This window comes from Bufo bufo, chromosome 5 (assembly GCF_905171765.1).
Source record: "Bufo bufo chromosome 5, aBufBuf1.1, whole genome shotgun sequence".
NCBI lineage: Eukaryota > Metazoa > Chordata > Amphibia > Anura > Bufonidae > Bufo > Bufo bufo.
Genome location: NC_053393.1, coordinates 358,855,222 through 358,871,915, shown reverse-complemented (window position 1 = coordinate 358,871,915; position 16,694 = coordinate 358,855,222). Strand labels below are relative to the sequence as shown.

The window sequence follows — 16,694 nt, the reverse complement described above, 5'->3', positions numbered from 1 at the left end:
TCAATATCCAAGCAAGTTAACAAGTTTAGAACTTCACTAGTGCGGCAAGAACAATTCGTTCTACAAGCAAAATCAAAACATTTCATTTGGAACAAAATTGAACCAAATTCATTAAAGGGGCTTTCCGGGATTTTGGTCATCAGTATCTGATCGGTGGGGGTCCAATACCATGGAGCCCTGTTGATCAACTGTTTTGAGAAGGCACAGGCACTACTATGAGCGCCTCTGCCTTCTCCATGCTTACCAAGCACAGCGCTGTACATTGTGTAGTGGCCGTGCCTGGTATTGCGCTCAACTCCATAGAAGTGAATGGGGCTGAGCGCAACACCAAGCACAGCTGTTAATCAATGTAAGCACATGGCGTAAGCACAGAGAGGGCCACAGAGCTCACAGGAGCCTTCTCAAAACAGATGATCGGTGGGGGTCCTCAGTGTCGGACCCCCATTGATCAGATACTGTTGACCTAAGCTGAGGATAGGTCATCAGTAATCAAATAAATATTTTTATTTATTTATTATTGATTTACATGTATTTTTGACTCAAAAACATTACTGTAATGGTTAGGTTTTTATTAAAAACTTTTGCGCCGCTTGGATTCTGTACCTTCTATGTTTCACCGTACATTGCAAGCTGCAGAAAGCAATTCTGTGAAAGAATTATCACAGAACAGCTTTCTGGGTAAGCACTATGCAAAATATATATGAGCTGCAGAAGACAGAAGAGGGATCCCCAAGTCAGAGGAGAACGGGTCACACGTGAGTTACTGCTCTATTCATCTCATGTTTTCCCTTCTCCACCTTACTGTCCTGTCTAGCTGTAATACAACTGGGTGCAGCAGGAGCCTTCCCGCTCTGCCCTGTCTTCAATAGGGCAGAAAGAATGTTAACTCACGACCCCTTTGCAAGCCCCGCCCACTCAGCCGATCGCCAGATGAAAATGGAACTGATCAGCTGAAGATTAACCCATCGACAAACACTTATGACCATCAATTAAAACAAATGGGGAAGTACGCCTAAACATACATATGTTTTTTATGTAAGTTTAATGCCTAATCTAAACGTAGAGTAAATACGAGATATGAACAGCCCCTGAGACACAACTCTCTAAACATATACAGTAGACAGGTATAAAGAACTGCTGCAGACTGCTCATCCAACCGAAATATCTGCCCTGTTTAGATAAATCCCCGTCGAAGACACAGAAGACAAGACTATACCTGCAGAAGTGTAAAGCAGATACGGAGTCTAAATTGGATATAGCTATGGAAGGCATCCAGTGCTATGGTAGTAAATAAGCACTGCAGCACTTAAGAACATTGGAAGTGTTATTTACAGGCGGCGTGTACATGTCAGCAGTATCTGACCGCCTCAGAAATACAACCTGCCATTTATTTATAAGCTTCAAGCCCTGAAATGTGCACATCGCCGCCTAACTGCACAAATTCCCTCTCGAAAAAGCTTTCAGAAGCAAGGCCCATAAAGAATATTTAGCACAGGCTCGGTATGCAAGGTGCCTGCAGATAATACCCCTCAGGAACCACACAGGGTTGTAGAAGTACAGCCAGGTCCATAAATATTGGGACATGGACACAATTCTAACATTTTGGGCTCTATACACCACCACAATGGATTTAAAATGAAACGAACAAGACGTGCTTTAACTGCAGACTGTCAGCTTTAATTTGAGGGTATTTACATCCAAATCAGGTGAACGGTGCAGGAATTACAACAGTTTGCATATGTTCCTCCCACTTGTTAAGGGACCAAAAGTAATGGGACAGAATAATCATCATAAATCAAACTTTCACTTTTAATACTTGGTTGCAAATCCTTTGCAGTCAATTGCAGCCTGAAGTCTGGAACGCATAGACATCACCAGACGCTGGGTTTCATCCCTGGTGATGCTCTGCCAGGCCTCTACTGCAACTGTCTTCAGTTCCCGCTTGTTCTTGGGGCATTTTCCCTTCAGTTTTGTCTTCAGCAAGTGAAATGCATGCTCAATCGTATTCAGGTCAGGTGATTGACTTGGCCATTGCATAACATTCCACTTCTTTCCCTTAAAAAACTCTTTGGTTGCTTTTGCAGTATGCTTTGGGTCATTGTCCATCTGCACTGTGAAGCGCCGTCCAATGAGTTCTGAAGCATTTGGCTGAATATGAGCAGATAATATTGCCCGAAACACTTCAGAATTCATCCTGCTGCATTTGTCAGCAGTCACATCATCAATAAATTCAAGAGAACCAGTTCCATTGGCAGTCATACATGTCCACGCCATGACACTACCACCACCATGCTTCACTGATGAGGTGGTATGCTAAGGATCATGAGCAGTTCCTTTCCTTCTCCATACTCTTCTGTTCCCATCACTCTGGTACAAGTTGATCTTGGTCTCATCTGTCCATAGGATGTTGTTCCAGAACTGTGAAGGCTTTTTTAGATGTCGTTTGGCAAACTCTAATCTGGCCTTCCTGTTTTTGAGGCTCACCAATGGTTTACATCTTGTGGAGAACCCTCTGTATTCACTCTGGTGAAGTCTTCTCTTGATTGTTGACTTTGACACACATACACCTAACTCCTGGAGAGTGTTCTGGATCTGGCCAACTGTTGTGAAGGGTGTTTTCTTCACCAGGGAAAGAATTCTTCGGTCATCCACCACAGTTGTTTTCCGTGGTCTTCCGGGTCTTTTGGTGTTGCTGAGCTCATTGGAACATTCTTAAGAAGAAGGAACGCACCAAACAGTTGTTTTGGCCACGCCTAATGCTTTTGCCATCTCTCTGATGGGTTTGTTTTGCTTTTTCAGCCTAATGATGGCTTGCTTCACTGATAGTGACAGTTCTTTGGATCTCATCTTGAGAGTTGACAGCAACAGATTCCAAATGCAAATAGCACACTTGAAATGGACTCTGGACCTTTTATCTGCTCATTGTAATTGGGATAATGAGGGAATAACACACACCTGGCCATGGAACAGCTGTGAAGCCAATTGTCTTATTACTTTTGGTCCCTTAACAAGTGGGAGGCACATATGCAAACTGTTGTAATTCCTACACCGTTCACCTGATTTGGATGTAAATACCCTCAAATTAAAGCCGACAGTCTGCAGTTAAAGCACATCTTGTTCGTTTCATTTCAAATCCATTGTGGTGGTGTATAGAGCCAAAAATGTTAGAATTGTGTCGATGTCCCAATATTTATGGACCTGACTGTATATGCATTCTGTACGCAGATGGATAACAACTGCGATATACAGGCCACCTGCTTCATGGACCCCCTCATCTTAATAAGGCCTCATGCACACGACAGTTGTTGTGTTCCGTTCCGCAAAATGGGGTTCCGTTGTTCCGTGATCCGTTTTTGTTTCCGTGTGTCTTCCTTTATTTTTGGAGGACCACCAGACATAAAGGAAAGTAAAAAAAAAAAGTCTAAGACAGGTTTGCAATGCAAATGATAGGAAAAAAAACGGACGCGGACGACAATCTTTTTTTGTGCCTCCGCGTTTTTTTAGCGGTCCCATTGACTTGAATGGGTCCGCGAACAGTTTTCTGTGAAAATAATAGGACAGGTTATATTTTTTTGACGGACTGGAACCACGGATCACGGACGCGGATGGCAAACAGTGCATTAGCCGAGTTTTCAACGGACCCATTGAAAGTCAATGGGTTCGTAGAAAATCACGAAAAATGGCACAACGGACACAGAATAAAACAACGGTTGTGTGCAGGAGGCCTAAGGCTAAGTTCACACGAACGTGTGTGATCTGTGACCGTATTGCGGCCCGCAAATCGCGGGCCGCAATACACAGCCACAGTTCCGTGTGAATTCCGCATCACGGATGCGGACCCATTCACTTCAATGGGTCCGCAAATCCGGAATCGCGGAACGGCCGCACGGGACGGGACCCCTCGGAAGCACTACGGAGTGCCTCCGTGGGGTTACGTCCCGTACTTCCGTTCCGCTAAAAGATAGAACAAGTCCTATCTTTTAGCGGAACGGCCGGATCGCGGACCCATTAAAGTGAATGGGTCCGCGATCCGATGCGGCTGACCTACGGCCGGCGATCGTGCATTGCGGCCCGCTATTTTTCGTGTGAACTCGGCCTAAGAGTAGTGCTACACTTCCCAGTATGGGACACTGGTGTTACCAAATCCTTACCATTACTGTAATGAGCAATAATATAGCTTCCGCAGTGTCAGTCATGACCATGGCAGTGCTTTATCATGTGCCGGCCTTGCCCGTGCTGCAGACCCATATTGCGGTCCACAATGCATGGGCCCCGGTTGTGTGGTCTCCGTCTGCGGACGCAGAACCATTCACTTGACTGGGATCCGCATCCGATGAGCCACACTGCAAAAAAAGTAGTGCATGGACTACTTTTTGTGGTGCGGAGGCACCGATAGAAAACTCACAGAAGCATTCCGTAGTGCTTCCGATCCGTGCCTCCACATTTCCCGGATTGCAGACTGCAATATGGACACAGCCAGGCGACGGCCGTGTGCATGAGGCTTTTCTAATGTCTCAGGGGTAAGTGATGTCTTATACACCTGCTGGAGAAACCAAAGCTTACGTACTGTGGTACAGGCTTCACAAGCTAAATACTGACCCCCCCCTCCCTTTCACAGGGTATGATGGCACGAAATTGCATAGGATAAATCAATCCAATTGTGTATTGTAATAGATAGAGAGATAGATGATAGATAGAGTGCACCACTCAAACGCTCTTTAAATGGGTGCACATATACAGGGTAAAAGTCCTCAGAGTTCACGGCTTATGCTGCTTTACACATCCAGGGGTGGTGTAGTATTTGGAGAACAGAGTCCTCAAACTGCACTGCCACAACGCTTAAAATAGTTATCCAGTAAGATGGAATGATGACCTATCATCAGGATAGGTCATCATTATCAGACTGTCGGGGGTCCGAGTCCCGACACCCCCGCCAATCAGCTGTTACAGGGAGCTCTGGTGAGCGCAGCTGGCTCCTGGCATCTCTCCCATGCACAGCGTTGTACATTGTATAATGGCAGTGCTTGGTACTGCAGCTCAGCCCCATTCGCTGCGCCTAGGTCATGTGACTGATGTATGGTGAGATCACATGGCCTAAGAAGACGCCGTGGTGCTCACGGAGTGCTGGTCTCTAACAGCTGATCTGCGGGGGGCCCGGGTGTCGGACCGCCACCGATCTGATACTGATGACCTACCTGGGGATAGCTCATCAATATTTATTACCGGATAACCCCATTAACCCCTTCTATCCGCAAGGTAGGGGATAACTATTAGCTCGCTGGATAGGAAAGAGAAAAAGAACAGAGGCAGCGCCTTCTACTTGTCCTTAATTTCAAGTCCGATGCCGTCTGTAAACAGCATCTGGATTTGGCCTCTTCTTCCTAGCGAACTCGCCTATCCTGTGTACAGGGGATAGTTTTTTATTATCGGAATACCCCTTTAACCCAGCTTGCAGGCAGAAGCAGCATTCTACTTCCAGTCAAAATGCCCACTCGTTTAAAGGGGTTGTCCAGACCACAGATACTGATGAGCTATCTTCAGGTCATCACTATCAGATCAGCGGAGGTCCTACACTGTTCAGCTGTTTCAGACAGCCACAAGCCAGAAACCATACAGTGTACGGAAATGAAGCAGAAGACTCCATATGAGGTGTGGTTTCTTTCTGGCCCACTGCAGCTCAGTTCCATTATGAATGTAGTTGTTGTCATTGTTAATTGGCCATTTAGATTAGTTGATCAAAACAACCTACAATTATTTCAGCACACCAAGACCGTGGTCATCTGTTGGCCAAGCTTGACATTTTTCAGGATTGTCAGACGAAAGATCTTCTGTTCAAATTAAGAATGTTTGTGGACAAATGATCCTTCTTTAAAAGAACGTTCTTAGAGAGATCGGTGAACATTTACGGTCAGTTTGAACAACTGTAAAAGCAGATATGGTGTAAATCTGAGGGGCCCGGCAAGCAAAATGATCACTCAACCATCAACCAACTTCTGTCTAATGAGTATGGCCACCTTTACAGAAGAACATTTTCACTGAACCCTATGGAGAGAAAGAGAAAAGTGGCAAGACTGGAACGATACAAAAGAAAACGTGTAGAATAAGCAAAGCATACACATTGAAGGGCATCTGTCAGCAGATTTGTACCCATGAAATTGGCTGACCTGTTACATGTGCGCTTAGCAGCTGAAAGCATCTGTGTTGGTCCCATGTTCACATGTGCCCACATTGCTGAGCAAAATGGTGTTTAATGTATGGAAATAAAATTCTAGGCGCAATAGGGGTGTTACCAAGGTTTTGCTTTCTCTACAGCCCCTTTCAGACGAGCGAGTGTCATGCTCCGGACTCGCAGCGAGGCACCCGGCCTGAACTCCCAGCACTGCCAGGGTCACATTGCATTATATTGATTTATGATGCTATGTAACCCTTAGAGGTCTGGAATGTATTAGATGAGACTGACAGCATTATGTCAGTGTCATCTAATACATTCCAGAACTGGAAGGGTTACATAGCATCATAAATCAATATAATCCTATGTGACCCCGGCAGTGCTGGGAGTTCAGGCCGGGTGCCTCGCTGCGAGTCCGGAGCATGACACTCGCTCGTCTGAAAGGGGCCTACAACTGCTGCGTCCTCTGCACTTTGATTGACAGGACAAGGTGTGCTGACATTTTCACTGCCTGGCCCTGTCAATCAAAGTGCAGAAGGCACGGCAGTTGCAGAGAGAGCAGAGACTCTAGGTGTAATGACAACGCCCCCATTGCTCCTAGAGACTAATTTGCATATATTAAAACATTTTCTCAGTAATGCGGGCACATATGAACATGGGACCAACACAGATGTCTTCAGCTTCCAAGTGCACATGTAACCGGTCAGCCAGTTTCATAGGTACAAATCTGCTGACAGATGCAATTTAAAAGGGTGCTTTATTTAGGACAACCCATGTTGTTTGACCTATTAGGGAATATGAATTATAGAAAAGTATGAATAAACGGACAACAGGGCGTTACCGTCCTCCTTGACAAACAGGTGTGTCCAGATAATCTGATACTGGGAGCACTGATTGCACAGTGTGTAAGTGCAAGGACATCCCCACAATGGGTCACTTTATTCATACATTTCTAGGAGGAATTACAAAAGGATGGTACAATGCAGAGTTCTAAGAAAAGATGCTCCAGAATGGTTATTTCATGGGGAACACAAGTATTTACGGATAGGTGTCAGGTCCTCTTTACAGGGGTATTCCAGCTATTTGATACTTGGATAGGTCATCTATATAGGATCCGTGGGGGTCTGACACCAAGCTCCCCCACTGGCCAGCTGATTGCAGCAGCCGCCGACCCCGGAAACTAAACTGTGGACAGAGCTGGAAGCAGAAGGTTATGTCCACGGTGTAGTGGCCATGTTGGTTCCTATTCAAATGAACTATGTCGGACCCCTACCAATCTTATACAGAAGATAGATCTTGAATATCAATAAGGTGGAAACCCTTTTAAATACACTAAAATGTCTTCATAGAAAAAAAAGAAATGGTTTGGGATAAATTTGCCGGATTTTCACAAATGTGACATTTTTGGCATAAACTATGCAGCATTTACAGGGAATGGTCCAACTCATGCCCAACAGTACCCTATTCAGGCCTGTAGGCACGCCATGTGCTGCCATATGGGGTCCCTGTATAGCACCGTATTCTCCCCTTGAACCAGACACTTCTCTCATACAGCCCAGGTTTTTCAATGTGAATGTCAGGGACCCCACTGAATGGAGCTAAATAGTAAGTAGACATCCGCCGCGTTTTACACCTCGCCAAGAAAAGACATGCCTAAACCGCTGCAATGAAAACAATGGGAAACCGTGCCGTGTGAATGAGGCCTAAGAAACCAGAGGTACAGTGCAGGGCAAGATTTCATCTGCTCTGATGTTAACATAGTGATGATCATTTTAATCACGTCTAACAATACAGTTACTAAGGATGCATCGCCTGACAACTAGAGTCTTTACAAAAGTGATGTCAGGCAACCTCAAGGCAATATTACCACTGAACTGTGCTATAATGGGATTATCTGTGGTTTTTCTAATAGGGGTTATCTGCTGCAAACGCTCCCCATTGTGCTGCAGGAGGAAGGCGAGATACAGAAGAGTCACTTGTACATGCAGCTTTCATGAAATTTTCATTAGGACAATAGACACATTTAATAGTCTCATGCAAGCTGCACAATAGCTAGTTATATATACAGGTCAAAGTAGGATTGGGCATAAAAACACAGGAATACAATTTAGAAAATTGTACATAAAGAACAGCAGAGCACAGCCAAGAACGTACGACAGGCATGTAGTAAGAAACATATCTTCAGCGGTGATGACTGTGCACCTACATACAACACTAGCATTTCCTCTAAAACTGCTTCCACCATCTTGAAATAGAGGAGCTGGTCTCTACAGAACCGCAATAGATGAAGAAACTAATAAAAAGAGAGGCTTTGCCATAAAGTGCCGCACAGTTTACTTAATCGCTTGCTCGATAGCAGAGGAGACCGCTGCAATTACATGCAGTGATCTCCTCCTCAGTATAGGGAGGAGCGATCGTTATACAATTGCTCTTCCCTATACTGGATTGTTTGCCAGCAGGCAGATTGTGATACAGATCTGCCGTCTGCAATGATTTTTTAACCTGTCAAAAGATTTGGATTGCTCAATCATTGTGCAATCGGCGGCAGTATTACACTGCCAGATGATCGCTAATGAGCGTCACTACGAATGCTTGTTAGGTTACTTTCACATCTGCATTTTTGCTGGATCCGTCATGGATCAGCAAAAACGCTTCCATCATGATCATACAGCCGTCTGCATCCGTTCTGAACGGATCCGGTTGTATCATCTCTAAAATAGCCATGACGGATCCGTCTCTAAAACCACTGTAAGTCAATGGGGGACAGATCAGTTTGCTTTTGTGTCAGAGAAAACGGATCCATTGACTTACATTGTGAGTCATGACGGATCCGTCTTGCTCCGCATCCCAGGACACACATTTATAAACGCTGCTTGCAGCGCTTTTGGGTGCATCATGGGACCACAATGAAACGGAACGGAATGTGCGCTCCGTTCAGTTCAGTTTCGAACACATTGACAATGAATGGGGACAAAACTGAAGCATTTTACCCCGCTATTGAGATTCTATGACGGATCTCAATAGTGGAAAGGGAAAGCACAGATGTGAAAGTAGCCTTAGCGATCGTCTGCTGAAAAATCGTCAGGTGTAATACAGCCTATAGACACGGCTTGTCTAAATATTCAGGCGCAGACCCAGTTCCATTCGTAAGTACAGGGGCAGTCATCCTTCGCTGGTAAGTTCTGTTTCAGGTCTCACACTACCACTATAATAGCCCAGACACGTGGTCCGCATCTGTATGTCTGCTCCTAGCAGATGGAGGACACTCTGTAGAACAGCCATTAAAAAGGGGCCGTCAGGCCCTGAAAATGGTCAAAGACAGGACATGTCCTATTTTTTGGATGGCCAGTATCCATATTTTTTTTTATTTTTTTTTCCGAAGCCCGAAGAGCGTGCTTTCTACACCCGTGCAACAAAATTGTGCAGCGTGCCACACAAAAATCGTGCTCAGGTCGCGGTCTATCGCAGGCCCTCTCCGAAGAGAAGAGCCCCCCACAAACCATTCCCAATCCCTCCGGGGCCGTTAAGCTCCTGCAAGGGACTGAGACAAGTGGCAACCTTCAGCCGAAGCCAAGGGTACGCCCATCTATGCTCCCGGCTTTCGCCTAGGCTGCCACCCAAGGCGTCAGCCAGGAGCTTCAACAAGGTCTGGACTCTCCCCGGAGGGAGAGTCCAAGGGGTTTGGCAGGGGGGTGAGGAACCAATATGGCCACACACTTCACCCTAGACCTCAAGGAGGGGGTACCCGTAAGGGCGCCGCAACCCTGAAAATCCTGAAAACACACAAACGTGTAAAAGTGCACACAGTGAACATAAAAATAAATTAGTGAATGAGTGCCATTAAGGCCGGGTCATTCGGCCGGAATTATAACAATTCCTCTCTTGTCAAGGCCGAAGCCGAGCCAAGAAGAGTGAGTGTGCTAAAATGTGTGAAAGGGAAGTGCGTGCAAATGTGCCATCACTCAGAGGGATCCCACCCCCAATGGAGTTCCGGCACCCCAGGGTCACTACTGCTGGGGCACTATTGCGCTTCGGGCTTCCAAACAACTCAGCCCCCTGGCTTCGATCCAGCAGAGCCCTTCGTCACCTAGCTAGGGTACCTTTAAACCCAGGCCGTACACGCTAGGGATGCTGTGTGGTTCATTGCTCTCCTCCATTCCATACTGCGACCCTCGGGTACGCCCTGTATGGTTGGAGTTTACAGTCCAGGAGCCAGGCTCGACTGGACTGATAAGAACAGATACTACACTTGATCTTAGCCAAAAGGCCGAGAAGCGACAGGATGGCCAGTATCCATGGTCCATTGAAACAATGGACACGTGAATATACTTAGACTTCAATTGTTCTGAAAGCGGCGGTCACGTGGCCATTTTTCACTGTTATGTAGCCTAAGGCACGCACAAAGCTACAGAACCGCTCCATAGAGAGATGTGTGCTGCTTAGGTGAGCATGTCTGTGATATGGGAAGAATGCAACAAGAAACTGTCATGGAGAGAAATCTACTATGCACTTGGGTATTTGAATGGAGGGCAGGCAACACCTTTAACAAGAAAAGTGGTCAAATGCTACAAGTTGTAAACACGTTAAACAGTAATTTCCTGGGAAAAGCCGTTACAGAGCAAAGTTCTTCCCCACACCCTACAGCTCCACAACACGACACCTCTTCCTGCCCACCCTCAGCCTGAGGTAAATGTCATTTAACAGCATAATAATTCTGTAAGAAAACCTTTCTGGAAGATTTAAGGAGGAAAGATCCATTTTTATTATAAGCTGCAGTCACAAGAAAGACATATTTTCACAAAGCTGACAGCAATTCCTGTCTCAATGAAAACGAAGTCATACTTTCCCTCACATTACATAAGAGCCAAGTGTAGAAAGGGCACAGGGACGTCTATTCTCTACCGAAACAAGAAATGTATGCTCCTCAGAAGACTCACCAGAAGCCACTGCTGAAACGGACAGAAATCCTTCATACTGGACACAAATAAAAGCGTGGTACACTGAAAACAGGAATGAAGGACACGATCGGAAAGAGGAAAAAAAGACCACGCAGGAGGAGTTAAGAAGCCTATAAGGCTGGGTTCACACCTGAGCGTTTTACAGCGCGTTCCTACGCGCTGTAAAACGCTCAACAGGCAAAAAACAATGATTCCCTATGGGCATGGTTCTCACCTGAGCGTTTTACAGCGCGTACGAACGCGCTGTAAAACGCCCTACGCCCCAAGAAGTACAGGAGCTTCTTTGGGGCGTATTGTCACACATACGCCTCTGTTGTCAATAGCAAGAACGCGCGTACGACACAGGTTTCCAAATACAAAAACGCCCCAAAATACGCCCGATAAAAACGCCTGTAAACAGCGCTTATCGGATACGCTCAGGTGTGAACCCAGCCTTAGACAACATGACGATAGTGGGTGGCATTACATACGATGATCATAGTTCCAAGTACTTTATATACACACGCTCCACAAAACCTTTTCTGCATCTTTCAGCCTCTACTTTCAGCCTCTACATAAAAGGGTATTCCATCCCAATAATACAGAAGTCCCATGGCCTGTTAAAAAAGAATAAAAATCCATCATATAATTACCTCTCCAGTCAACCACTGCAGCCGTTCCACTAGTGCCCGGGTCCCTGCTGTTTAATGTCTCCTTGTAGCTGCCCCCATACAGTATAATGTTTCCTTGTAGCTGCCCCCATACAGTATAGTGTCTCCTTGTAGCTGCCCCCATACAGTATAGTGTCTCCTTGTAGCTGCCCCATACAGTATAGTGTCTCCTTGTAGCTGCCCCCATACAGTATAACGTCTCCTTGTAGCTGCCCCCATACAGTATAGTGTCTCCTTGTGGCTGCCCCCATACAGTATAGTGTCTCCTTGTAGCTGCCCCCATACAGTATAGTGTCTCCTTGTAGCTGCCCCCATACAGTATAGTGTCTCCTTGTGGCTGCCCCCATACAGTATAGTGTCTCCCTGTAGCTGCCCCATACAGTATAGTGTCTCCCTGTAGCTGCCCCCATACAGTATAGTGTCTCCCTGTAGCTGCCCCCATACAGTATAGTGTCTCCTTGTGGCTGCCCCCATATACAGTATAATGTCTCCCTGTGGCTGCCCCCATACAGTATAGTGTCTCCCTGTAGCTGCCCCCATACAGTATAGTGTCTCCCTGTGGCTGCCCCCATACAGTATAGTGTCTCCCTGTAGCTGCCCCCATACAGTATAGTGTCTCCCTGTGGCTGCCCCCATACAGTATAGTGTCTCCCTGTAGCTGCCCCCATACAGTATAGTGTCTCCCTGTAGCTGCCCCCATACAGTATAGTGTCTCCTTGTGGCTGCCCCCATACAGTATAGTGTCTCCTTGTAGCTGCCCCCATACAGTATAGTGTCTCCTTGTAGCTGCCCCCATACAGTATAATGTCTCCTTGTAGCTGCCCCCATACAGTATAATGTCTCCTTGTAGCTGCCCCCATACAGTATAATGTCTCCTTGTAGCTGCCCCCATACAGTATAGTGTCTCCCTGTGGCTGCCCCCATACAGTATAATGTCTCCCTGTGGCTGCCCCCATACAGTATAATGTCTCCCTGTGGCTGCCCCCATACAGTATAGTGTCTCCCTGTGGCTGCCCCCATACAGTATAGTGTCTCCCTGTGGCTGCCCCCATACAGTATAGTGTCTCCCTGTGGCTGCCCCCATACAGTATAGTGTCTCCCTGTAGCTGCCCCCATACAGTATAATGTCTCCTTGTGGCTGCCCCCATACAGTATAATGTCTCCCTGTGGCTGCCCCCATACAGTATAGTGTCTCCCTGTGGCTGCCCACATACAGTATAGTGTCTCCCTGTGGCTGCCCCCATACAGTATAATGTTTCCTTGTAGCTGCCCCCATACAGTATAATGTCTCCTTGTAGCTGCCCCCATACAGTATAGTGTCTCCTTGTAGCTGCCCCCATACAGTATAGTGTCTCCTTGTAGCTGCCCCCATACAGTATAGTGTCTCCTTGTGGCTGCCCCCATACAGTATAATGTCTCCTTGTGGCTGCCCCCATACAGTATAGTGTCTCCCTGTAGCTGCCCCCATACAGTATAGTGTCTCCCTGTAGCTGCCCCCATACAGTATAATGTCTCCTTGTGGCTGCCCCCATACAGTATAATGTTTCCTTGTGGCTGCCCCCATACAGTATAATGTTTCCTTGTAGCTGCCCCCATACAGTATAATGTCTCCTTGTGGCTGCCCCCATACAGTATAACGTCTCCTTGTAGCTGCCCCCATACAGTATAACGTCTCCTTGTAGCTGCCCCCATACAGTATAACGTCTCCTTGTAGCTGCCCCCATACAGTATAACGTCTCCTTGTAGCTGCCCCCATACAGTATAACGTCTCCTTGTAGCTGCCCCCATACAGTATAACGTCTCCTTGTAGCTTCCCCCATACAGTATAACGTCTCCTTGTGGCTGCCCCCATACAGTATAACGTCTCCTTGTGGCTGCCCCCATACAGTATAACGTCTCCTTGTAGCTGCCCCCATACAGTATAACGTCTCCTTGTAGCTGCCCCCATACAGTATAATGTCTCCTTGTAGCTGCCCCCATACAGTATAACGTCTCCTTGTAGCTGCCCCCATACAGTATAACGTCTCCTTGTAGCTGCCCCCATACAGTATAACGTCTCCTTGTAGCTGCCCCCATACAGTATAACGTCTCCTTGTTGCCCTCATACAGTATAATGTCCCTTTGTGGCCCCACATAGTAACATTTCTCCTTGTGGCCCCCCATCCCAGACAGTATAACATCTCATTGTGACCCCAAGTGTTTTGTTTTTTCTTGTACAGGGGTACTTATCTTGATATGTATCTTTATCGCAATACATTTCTTAATATCGTTACCATAGCAATATTTTTTATATTGCCCAACCCTACAGTCAAAATATTACACAGAAGACAAACTAACATAGACCTAGAATTCTTCTTCTGCCTCACGCCAGGAGCGCGTACTTGCCTACAGTCATTGCTTATTATGGAGAACGGGGGAGCTGAGAACAATGAGATTACCCTGGGAATGGCATCTACAGATCATCACATCATGAGTTAGCTCTCGCAGAACCTTCTCTCCACCATTCTGTCCTAACAGTCAGCCCACAGATCTTTATGGGAAGCTTATGATTTATGAATATTTATCCACTTACTAAATAAAATAGTGCTTCATAAACCACAATGGAAAGTGTATGCCAATTCTTAACCCATAATCTTCAATGCAAATAACATAATAAAAGACTTAATGATCCCTTGGAGGGCTCGTGTGAAATAGGAGCTGGCAGGAGGAGAACACTATATGGTGCCCATAGGTTTTTGATAAACATGCACTTAGTCCAAGCATGAGGTCGCTCTATTTAGCCTTTGGCATATACCCATCAGAGGGGCAGAGACAGTCCCCTGATGTGATAGAGGCAGTAACATTTAGGCTAGGAATACATAGTGACATCTGTCGCCTACAGCCACCTTACTGTCACATGCCAATGCATACAGCTTGTTATGTGTCTAGGTGCCAGGGGCAATGAAGCATGGTTACACCGTCTCATCATGTAGGAGCCACAGGGTGATAAACTGCTACGTATGTGATGACTTCATATCCAGAAAGACATGTAGCTGTAATCTTACTCAGAGCTGCAGAACAGACCTCTGCTACCTGTAGTGATATCATCATTTGTTGGAAACAGGTCAGAAATATAACCCCGAACTGAAGATCCTTCAGGTCATACAGTAACATCTCTGAGCTACATATAGCATTAGTAGTAGTACATACTGTGTATAACTGGGACTTAGAGAAGAGCCTATGTATATCAAACTATGTTATATACAGTACCATATAAAACCCGCTGTTTAACAGGGTCTGACTCACAGAGGATCCTACTGTATGTACACCGTACAATAAACATGCTACATGCAGTACCACACAAATACCTATACAACAGACCCGAAGAGATACTGTGCATCTCATACAGTAACATGCTACTACATACAGTATAACGGGACTAACAGGAGATACTATGTACATCATACAGTAACATGCTACACATAGTACTACATACTGTATAACGGGACTAACAGGAGATACTATGTACATCATACAGTAACATCACCATGCTACACATAGTACTACATACTGGTTGGTGGGGCCCAGTGCTAGGCATGGCATGGTCAGGCAGCAGGGGTGCTGTTTGGCCGATGGGCCCCGCCGCCGGCCGAGATGACGCCGCAGCGTCGGTGGTCGCCGGGCAGCGCCGCGCCAAATGTTAGGTTAGGACCCACTCATAGAGGCAACCTTGGCGTGGTGAGTGGGCTTGTGCATTTTGATCAAAATGTACACTAATGCCTCATTTAGCGTGTAGCACAGAGGCGATACACATGCGCTATTCAGTGCTGTCTCCTGCAGAAATGCAGGGATGAGATTATAGCATTTGCAGTGGATGTGCGATTCATTTCTTCTTTTCTCCTATTGATTATAGTACTACATACTGTATACAAACAGCTGTATAACAGGACTAACAGGAGATACTATGTACAGTACAGACCAAAAGTTTGGACACACCTTCTCATTCAAAGAGTTTTCTTTATTTTCATGACTATGAAGGCATCAAAACTATGAATTAACACATGTGGAATTATATACATAACAAACTAGTGTGAAACAACTGAAAATATGTCATATTCTAGGTTCTTCAAAGTAGCTTTGATTACTGCTTTGCACACTCTTGGCATTCTCCTGATGAGCTTCAAGAGGTAGTCCCCTGAAATGGTTTTCACTTCACAGGTGTGCCCTGTCAGGTTTAATAAGTGGGATTTCTTGCCTTATAAATGGGGTTGGGACCATCAGTTGCGTTGAGAAGTCAGGTGGATACACAGCTGATAGTCCTACTGAATAGACTGTTAGAATTTGTATTATGGCAAGAAAAAAGCAGCTAAGGCCTCTTTCACACTTGCGTTGTCCGGATCCAGCGTGTACTCCACTTGCCGGAATTACACGCCGGATCCGGAAAAACGCAAGTGTACTGAAGGCGTGAAAGAGCCCTAAGTAAAGAAAAACGAGTGGCCATCATTACTTTAAGAAATGAAGGTCAGTCAGTCAGTCAGCCGAAAAATTGGGAAAACTTTGAAAGTAAGGGCTATTTGACCATGAAGGAGAGTGATGGGGTGCTGCGCCAGATGACCTGGCCTCCACAGTCACCGGACCTGAACCCAATCAAGATGGTTTGGGGTGAGCTGGACCGCAGAGTGAAGGCAAAAGGGCCAACAAGTGCTAAGCATCTCTGGGAACTCCTTCAAGACTGTTGGAAGGGGACTACCTCTTGAAGCTCATCAAGAGAATGCCAAGAGTGTGCAAAGCAGTAATCAAAGCAAAAGGTGGCTACTTTGAAGAACCTAGAATATTATATATTTTCAGTTGTTTCACACTTGTTTGTTATGTATATAATTCCACATGTGTTAATTCATAGTTTTGATGCCTTCATAGTCATGAAAATAAAGAAAACTC

At 45.9% G+C, this 16,694-nt stretch overlaps 1 protein-coding gene and 1 pseudogene across 1 annotated transcript in view; both read right to left on the bottom strand.

Moving 5' to 3' along the window:
- CTNNAL1 (catenin alpha like 1) overlaps positions 1–16,694 on the bottom strand; it is a 261,726-nt gene that overhangs the window by 239,040 nt on the left and 5,992 nt on the right. The window lies entirely within an intron of this gene.
- LOC121002930 lies at positions 10,356–10,448 on the bottom strand (annotated as a pseudogene).